The following is an 8082-nucleotide window of genomic DNA, read 5'->3' as shown; positions in this document are numbered from 1 at the left end:
ACTTTCTCTCGCTCTTACTTCCTGTTTCTGTTGTGCCTGTAATTCAAAGGGTCAGCCTTGTCACACTGTGTCACGCTGAATATCCCCGAGAACTACATTAAGGGTACATGTGTCTGTGGAGTGCTCAGCCACTTGCACGTTAATTTCACGAGCAAGCTGTTCTGTTGATCAGATCAACTGGAACCCACGACGTCATAAGCGACGGAGTGCCAACAACAACAACACACACACATATATATATATATATGTATATATATATATATATAAGCAATAATAAATCTCTGAATGAGAAGTAAACAGTAGCAGCACCACCATTGTTTCCTGCATAAATGTCAGCTTGGAGATATTCATCAGGATGTAAACATTTACAAGGAAATTTAACTTTCAGTTTCAGTTTTATATAAACTCTCACTTAATGTCACATACATGGCTCTATACACACCCGCATTTTTAATATACAGGCACACATACATGCATCCACTGGTCCATTCATCCATCCATCTCAGTTTCACATGATTGACCAGACTATAGGATATTGTTATACATCACTGGTCACAATGCGCTTTGCATTGTTTTTTAACTTTCAAATGATGCCTCCACCCACCCCCACCGGAGGAGACCCCCTTCGGCTGACCCTTTGAAATACAGGTACAAAAGAAACAGGAAGAAAGAGTGAGAGAAAGTTGTGGTGAATGAGTACAGCAGGGTTCACCACCACCTACTTTCAAAGCATCGTGGAAATTTAGGTGTTTTCACTCAATAAACACTCATAACGCTTGGTCTGGGAATCGAAACCGCGATCCCATAACTGCGAGTCCGCTTCCCTAACCACTGGGCCATTGCGTCTCCACACACAGACACATGCATCGTATAAATTTCTGAAATAAAATTTAAATGTAATTGCAACGTGGAAGGGTGTTTATAAGCCATTAAAAAAAACACGCGAAGAATCTTTAAATTCACTTCAACATTTAAATTTAATTTGTGTCAAAATAATTTCGTCGCTTTGAAACCGCGACTTGTTCATTGACAAAATTTCGTGCTGCATCAGTGAAATTTTCAAAGCGACAAAAATATTTTGGCACAAAACTAAATTTAAATGTTGAAGTGAATCTAACGGTTCTTTGTGTTTTTTTAATGGCTTATAAACACTGAAATTGTTTTTGTTTCAGAACACGATCTCAGATCAAGTCACTTGCTATGCAAGTACATTTCCATATTTTAAAAGTATAGTTCACTAAAAATTTCTCGTTTTAAAAGCAATATTTTTTTTTCTGTCATTACTTTTTCATAAGTTTAAAGACATGAAAATACTTAACGAAATCAATAAAGACCTATAAAAATTCAGTCAAATTGGTAATATAGTCCGAATACGAAATATGTAGTAATATTAATCGCTGCTTCTATATTTAGCAGAAAAGCGGTGAGTTTTTAGCCTGAAATTACCGCGGGTTTTTAGTTTCACTTCGCTTATAATTCAGTACCCTTAATGCTCAAAATCATTTCAGGTGTTAAATGACCCCCTTAAGGGATAGCCACATAGACCTGGCAAGAGTCGACATGGACTATTTTGCCAATCCGATGTTTAGAAGTACACAGTGAATATTTTTTTATGTATCAGAGATTGAACATCCACTACAGACATCTCACATTCAAGACTGCACTGAAAAAATAAAATTTAAATTGCCTGAATGGCATAAATTCGTCTATCGAAACTATGTCTTTTATGCCTTAAAAAAAAGGCTTTGGTTGACAAACCTTTGTTGAATAAATATAAAGCAAGGAGCAGAGCATCACCATTTCAAAGGTTACAGTTGTAAATGAGGAAGCTATTATACAATTTACTCACACATCTTTCGTCTCGCACTAGATTTACATCTCGTCATTATGTCACGATTTTCTAAAACCATCGCACCAACAACACTGCTTACATGACTCCACTAACCATTCACTTGTGAGATACACCACAAGATGCAAAGAAATTCACAAATAATTATATTTTTTAGTTACAATTTTCATGTTTCGTGCAAACAAATAATTTTAAGTCCACATCACATACACAATTCTCTGGTAATATCTTACGCACGGTATATAATCCCTCGTAATTCTTTTAATTTTTGCGAATTTGTATTCTACACACAGGAACTCATACGAGTATGCAAAAACAAATTGCTGATTTAAGGGGTATTTAGCTGTTATTTTTAGCACGTCTCACTACCTCCTCATATCGTCCTCGTTTGTCACTGTGACATCGATGTTTTTCAATATCTTTCTCCTTATTGCTAGGATTTAGGCAGGAAAATCGGACTGTCCGTATTTTAAACTGTGATTTTAAAAAATTCGAAAAATTAAAATATAAAATTAAGAACTCAACTTTCGCCTGGCAAACTAACTTTGGTTTGTGGATTCTGTTATAACTAATTAAAGAAACCCCCGATTTGTGGACCAGTTAACCCCTTTTATATCGCACTTTAATTGTTCATTTCTGCTATAATTAATTGTTTATAAATGAATGTTTAGTTAATTAATGTGTAACGGGTCGTGTCGGGGTTCCAGTTTCGAAATAGCTATTTGTAAACTGTCCGATTGACAAATTCCATCTTAATATATATGAAACTTGTAATTAAGCAAAGGATGCTAATTAAGTTTGGTATATTTTTATCATAGTATCTGTCTCCAAACTGTGATCGGCAGACTTTCAGAATATCTGTCACTACTTTATGACGAAGGAATTTCCTGTCCAAAAAATATTATCTTTTACTTTTTTATCGCCGATTTCGTGCCCTTTCCCGGTTAAATTACTAATTAGATCCACCTCATGAGACTGGTGTAAGTTCTAAGCGCGATGGAGAGAGTTTAAGCTGTTCATTTTAAAGCAATTATGTTGTTTTCAGTTTGTAAATGAAATGAGCAAGTATATTTACCTAAGATTAAACTACGTCAGTTGTTCATGTTTATAACAAAAGGACAAGTTACTACGTTTATGGTAGTGGAACAATGAAGTATTTTAACGAATATTAAGGACTACGTACCTCTTTACAATATAAACAATGGTAGTTGAGTGGCGAGGTGTTTTATATAAAACATTCAGTGTATTTGTAACACACGCAGTCAATGGCTGGTATTGGCAGTTTTTGATTAATAGCAAAACTTGTAGGAGGAAATCATGAAAGGCAAATACGAGCTTTGATGGGTGGAGTCGAGAAAGAACTACATTAGAATCGGAGGAAGCAGGGCTTGTTCAAATTTGGTTATAGACTCGAATGTTCTGTGAAGACTTATGTTTTACCCGGAATTGCTAGGTAACAAAAGAATTCGATGTGTAATCGATCATACGGGTTTATACAGACAAGAATTACGAACGTTGTAAGTACACAACACACCATAAAAACAACCATAAAACAGAATTTGTCTTTAAAAAAAAGGGAGGGGGATAAACCTCTAAACAAAATAACAAACTGCACAGAGCCTAAAAACAGACAGGAAGCTGCACACACCCCAAAAACAAAGGAGCAAATTGCACTTATTCTAAATCAAGACAGCAAAGTGCACAGATTAATAAAATAAAGTGTAGAAACATCAAAACTAACAGAAGTCTGAAAAGAACTAAAGAAAATGCTTGAAATATTGGCACTACTTAAATACAGACGTCCCGATGCATCTATGTAACGATATGAAGGGGAGGGTTAGTTTTTCGGGTTAAGGTTAGGGCCAGTTTTAGGGTTGGTTAGGGTTAAGGCCTACACAGCGCACATTTAAAATGCTTTGTATGTAACACCTGTATTTAAGTAGTACCGTTAAGGGACCTCTGTATTTAAATAATAGCAAGATATTTATATTTTGAAATATTATTTCGTTGCATTTTGTACAAAAATATTAAAATGCTTACTTTTTTTTTTAATGAATTTGTGTTGTAAGATTCCTGTTGCGAAACCGTGTGCTGAAACAGATATTGTTGTATTTCGGGATGGTTACTTTTTTTGCCAAATAAACACACGCCCTACATATTCGTTCTTCCCTCGTTTATTACTGTTCTTATTCTAACTCATGTCCATTGTCCAGAAATCTTTCGTCACACATCTGTGCACTGTAATGAACGAGTGAAGAACGAATGAAAAGTGCGTGTGTTTATTTGGCAAAAAAAAAACACCGTCCCGAAATACAACAATATTTTTTGAATATTTGTGATACTCCCGCCCAACTTAGTTCATGTCTATGAAAATATTGGTTTCAAATTTTGGCACAAGGCCAGCAATTTCGGGGGAGAAGCTAAATCGATTACATTGATCCCAGTGCTAAACGGCTACTTATTTTATCAAATCCAAAAAGACGAAAGGCAAAGTCAACCTCGCCCCACCGATCCACCCCAAAAAGAAAGAAAGAAGACGCTACATTGGATCGCAGATTCTATCAAACAACTTATTTGACTGACCGAATCATACACACGCACACGCATGCGCCTTTGATAATCTTTTTGTAAGATAAACTTATCGGTTAAGCTTATCAAGTTCATAGATAATCGCACTTTGTTATTTTATGTTCATTATCATTGTTTAGTCAAAGGAAAACAGATTCCTCACATGGTTATTGTCTGAGGCTCCAAAACTGGTAGGAGACAGGTTGGAATTTTTCTGTAACTGGAGAATTGGCCTAAATATTTACTACTTGATCAGTTAAGTGGATTAAGTATATGAACAGATTACAAACATGACTCTCACATGACAAATAACATTGATAGAAAACTTTTGCCTTTCTGAGTAATATCAGGAAACCTGGCAGACATGCAACGGTTTAAATTCTATCAAATTCTTTTGTGCTCATTTCTAAATGGTGAAATCACTCCAAGAGTATAATCGGTGCTTTTATATGACACCAGCATAGATGCCATCTAAAGAGTGCTCCTAAAGTTTTGTCACCCACTACCGAAAAATAAGAATAAGAGCACTCAGAGAGCGCAAATCTCTGCCAAGGCAACACCAATGTCCTCTCAACGATTAGACAGAGATGATTTTTAAAATGTGAATTGCTGAAATCAACTCAACTGCTCTCACAAATGAGAATACTAAAAATGAGCCTGACTGCTCTCAAAAATTAAGTAAAAAAAGCAGGAAGAATAATCCGCTACTGGATTGATCCCAAAATCTAATCAGTTGATGCCAATCATGAGGTCAAACATCCCTGAAAGTTTCATCCAAATCCATCCAGCAGTTCTTGAGATATCTTGTCTATGGACAAACAAACAAACTAACAAACGCAATTGAAAACAATACTTTGCTAATGCTTTCTGAATACAAGGAATAGTTTTATTCATCAAAGCATGCACCCATATTGTCAATACACTTTTGCCATTTCAGCAGCAGCTTGTCCAGCCGAGAACTGTAGAAGCCTGGCAATCTGGAGTCAATAAAATCTTGGAAGACCTGTTTTACAGCATCATCGGAATTAAATTTTTTCCTATCAAAAAGTTATCCAAATTCTGGAAGTAGTAGTAGTAGTCAGTGGAGACAACATCAGATGAGGGAGAACTTTCAACTCCAACTCCAGTAGTTTCACCATTGTCATTTTTGTGATGTGTGGTCTGGCATTGTCTTGCAATAAAATAGGAATGAATCTGTTGACTAATCTAAGCTGTTTTTAGTAAGTTTCTGCATCATTCGGTCCAGTTGGCTGCAGTTGGTCAGGCACCCATGGCTCTATGGGTTTTCCCACAAGTAACCTTTAAAGCGCCCCCCCCCCTATTGGGGGATTTTTACTTGTTACATTGTTTTTTTATTGTTATCAAATGTTTACATGGATGTCTTTCTTTTTTCCAAAACCCTTTGTCTATCGTCTTGTGATGTCCTTTAATGCTTTGATTTATATTAGCCCTTGTGGACAATAAAAGACTTATCATTATTATTATTATTATTGACTTCTTCAAGTTTCACTTGCAAAGGAAATTGAGAGTGGAGAGGAAAGTGCTGTCCTCGAGTGAGTTTATTGAAAGGTGGATGAAAGTTGCGAAAATGGCAAGAGTGGATGGTACGTCTCTAAGTGTAGACCTGTGAGTTGGAGAGAAGGAATTGGAGAGGGCACTTGCTCCTAGGGTTTCAGGGAAATCTCGGACATTGGGGTTCCTCGATTATCCCCAGAGGTGTTCCTGTGTCAGAAGGGCCACATCTCTATCATCCTCCCTACCATTTTTTTTTTACCTATGTAGCTATGCATATGTCCCTTCTTTTTTGGTGTATACTTTCTTTCCTTCTTTCATTTCATTATTATATGGAAACCCCCACACTTTATGTCTCTTCGGATTGTCCCCCTCATCCTTCGCCCTTGCGGCAAATAAATGAAATCATAATCATCATCATCATCATCATCATCATCATCATTATTATTATTATTATTATTATTGAGTGAGAGAGCAGTGCATGCCATCAAAGTGACATTGGGGTAAAATATACGAAGCCCAGTATACCCATCATGACTACCCATCTGATAAGGGTACACCAAGCACATGCATCACAACCATATGTGCGTGACATGGTGATCTCACATCAAGATAAACAGTGCATGACCTCGCAGGTGGGGCCCAGTTAGAATTTTCTTCAGGTCGATTAGCCCACACCACTCAAAAGGTCTCCGAAAAATATTTGTTTAAGGATGTTGAGCAAAACACCCATGTTTCCAAAGGTGAATTATTCAAACCCCAAAGAATTCCTCTTAACACATGGCTATGATGCTCCCCCACTACTTCTGCTCATGATCAGAAATGCACATATCGTCAACCACCAAGGGACATGCTCAACTTGTTAGGGTCAAACAACTGACAAGCGAATCTGTGGTATTGAGCAGAATATTTGCTGTAGGCCATCTTTTATACCAAGACAGAACAATGTACATGATAACACTTCCAATCAATTAAGATCAGAAGCCATGGGAGCCACTGCCTGGTACTGCATCCGGGCATTTATTATTATTATTATTATTATTATTATTATTATTATTATTATTATTATTATGGCCAGGTTGCAACGCAGGCCACAACAAAGTCCACCCGTCACACTTCTCAGCCCATCATCCATGCCTTGAGGTCTTGGATTCATTCCAAGCCAGTGTCTGCAATCAAGTTGTCGATAAATGATGACTATTTCTTCTTCTTACATCACCATAAAGTGAGTTCCACAAGACTAATTTGGATACTTCCAGTTCAGGGTGGCACATACAGTGACCAGATAGTTGCAACCATCTTTGCCTGATCTTCTCGCTAACTTTTGGCAGGGCAGCTTGTCACAAACTGAAGAAGGTCTGGAATTCCAAATTGCCCAGGCAAACTAAAATTAAGCTGTTTATTGCAACTGTCGAACCAATGCTATTATATGTCTGCTAGCTGTCTGTGTTTATGTGAGAGCCAGCTAGGTCACGTCTATACAGTCTGGCATCATGACAAGAAAGAGGGAGTGCAAGGGCTTAGTGTCTGAACCTTAGCACTGTGTGCGCCCTCTAGTCGCCAGCTAATTTAGGCAGCCACAACAGGGGAGATAACTGCGCCTACAGAAGCATAATAAAAACAAATGAATGGGTTGTCTGATACTGCTACAATTGTGTCATTAAGGGTCTTTATTGTGATGTAAACGCGGTGCAGCCAGGTATGCAAATATGTGCAACATCCATAAAAATATGTTATGTAACTCTCAACTCATCAGGCTTACCAAATATTCAAGTGAGCAGTGACACGCTTATGAGTCAGCAGTTCATCTACAAGTGAAGTTTTGACCACGTTTGGATTGTGCTTTTTATGTACCACCAGCATTGGGAGCCAGTCAGGTGGCATAAATGTTGTGTTTACGTCCCCGTAACTTAGCGGTTCGGCAAAAGAGACCGATAGTATAAGTACTAGGCTTACAAAAGAATAAGTCCTGGGGTCGATTTGCTCGACTAAAGGAAGAGAGTTAAAGAGAAGATAAGGACAAGTCAGAGTGAGTGAGAGAGAGAGAAAGGGCCAGTGGGGGACATAGGGGATGTTTCATAAGTGTGAGGGGAGATAGTTAGAGATAGCAATTGATGGTGAGAGGAACTGGGGTAGCTGTAGGTGGGTATGGT

At 37.6% G+C, this 8082-nt stretch overlaps 1 protein-coding gene across 4 annotated transcripts in view; it reads right to left on the bottom strand.

Moving 5' to 3' along the window:
- The window catches only part of LOC106870637 (uncharacterized), a 12862-nt gene extending 8304 nt beyond the window's left edge, over positions 1 to 4558 (bottom strand). Inside the window, exons 1-2 of one of the 4 annotated variants that reach the window (XM_014916777.2) lie at positions 3890 to 4557; positions 3033 to 3298 (exon numbers count right to left, since the gene is read on the bottom strand). The gene's annotated coding sequence lies outside the window, so the exon portion shown is untranslated. The other 3 variants (XM_014916778.2, XM_052975747.1, XM_014916779.2) reach the window with 3 other exon arrangements.
- Between the last annotated feature and the right edge of the window lie 3524 nt (positions 4559 to 8082).

The sequence above is a fragment of the Octopus bimaculoides genome, chromosome 1 (assembly GCF_001194135.2).
Source record: "Octopus bimaculoides isolate UCB-OBI-ISO-001 chromosome 1, ASM119413v2, whole genome shotgun sequence".
Classification (NCBI taxonomy): Eukaryota; Metazoa; Mollusca; class Cephalopoda; order Octopoda; family Octopodidae; genus Octopus; species Octopus bimaculoides.
Note: the sequence above shows the minus strand (reverse complement) of the source record. Positions and strands in the feature narration are given on the sequence as shown.